The sequence below is a fragment of the Palaemon carinicauda genome, chromosome 1, assembly GCF_036898095.1.
Source record: "Palaemon carinicauda isolate YSFRI2023 chromosome 1, ASM3689809v2, whole genome shotgun sequence".
NCBI classification, from domain to species: domain Eukaryota; kingdom Metazoa; phylum Arthropoda; class Malacostraca; order Decapoda; family Palaemonidae; genus Palaemon; species Palaemon carinicauda.
The window spans coordinates 230,534,512-230,536,035 of record NC_090725.1 but is presented as its reverse complement, the minus strand read 5'-3'; positions in this window follow the sequence as shown (position 1 = coordinate 230,536,035).

Genomic DNA, 1,524 nt, shown 5'->3' with positions numbered 1-1,524 from the left:
TTTTTTATATGCAAAAGTGATAAATATTTGCGTAAATGGGTTGGATATACTTGATATATAGACATGTATATTTCTAATTAGGATAGCCTGAGCTGAATAAAATATTGTTTGAAAAAAAAGGGCACTTCCTGAAGGTGCAAGTTGTGGGGACAATTTAATGATACTACAGGTGTTATTAGAATTGCAGAAATGAATGTTGTCAGAAGACCGACAGACTTTGTCCCCAGTCATTTGCTTCACCAAGTTGCTATCTAGTTATCGTTGAGAGAGGGAAGAAGGTAGTGGACTAAGGGTAAATAAATGGTCACGCGAATATATTTCTAAGATTAGCGCTTTGGTCGAGACTGTTAACTGTCGCGAAGTTACGTTTACGGTACTTTAGCGACAATTGTCAGTCGTGGAGACTGGAAATCAGATAAGATTCCGAAAAGGTGCTCTCGCTAATAGAGGGTGTGCCAAGCTGGCTTGGTACTTATTGTAGAACTGACTGGCTATTTTCTTTAGTCTTTTACTTGATAGAACTCGCCGGCGATTTTCCTTTGTTTCGTAGCGAGTTCTGGCCGTGGCCGCTTACATTTTTGAGAATGAAAGAGAAGGGCAATTGCTAGGAGCAATTCCCACATAGGTAAATTACTCTAAATCTGCCTTTCTTGTTCTATTCCTGCATTTTTTCTCTATTTTTTATCTTACTTCTTCTTCCTTTCGTTATCTCTATTTGTAATAATATATGAAGGAATTGAAATTATGATATTGATTGTCAACATTAATAATAATAGGAAAGGCATTAGTAATAGTAAATAAAAAAACATTTTTTTCAACATAGATATTTTATAAATTACTTTAAGCTTTTGAATTATTCGTTTTGTTTTTACGAAATTGAATTTATATTAAAAATAGCGATGCATTTTCTTTTCTAATTAGAGAGAGAGAGAGAGAGAGAGAGAGAGGAGAGAGAGAGAGAGAGAGAGAGAGAGAGAGAGAGAGAGAGAGAGAGATTATCAGTTATCTGGCATCCTTACATTGACGCCGAGAGAGAGAGAGAGAGAGAGAGAGAGAGAGAGAGAGAGAGAGAGAGAGAGAGAGAGAGAGAGAGAGAGAGTTTGTTAAACAAATATATATTCATTTAGAAAAGCTTTGCATTTTATAACATTTAAGATTTAATGTTGTTCAATTTTCTATCAGCCTTGAAAAGTTTATGTAATTTTAGTTAGACAACACAAAGAGTAACTAGAATATTATTCTTGCTGTAAATACCTGAAAATAGTTCAACCGAATTGCCTTGATTGCTTTGTCCCTTTATCAAAGGGGAATACTATTTCATGTAGACCTTAGAAGAAACTCGTGATCAAAGAGCTTTTAAATTCCAGTAAAATGCATACTTAAATACACCCATTTATGTATTTATTTATACATACATATATAAACATATGTGTGTAAGAGTTTGTGTATCTGTGTATGTATTTGTAATTTAATACATGCGCCTTTTCTCACTGAAGATGGCGCATCGAGGTGTTACTGTTTCTT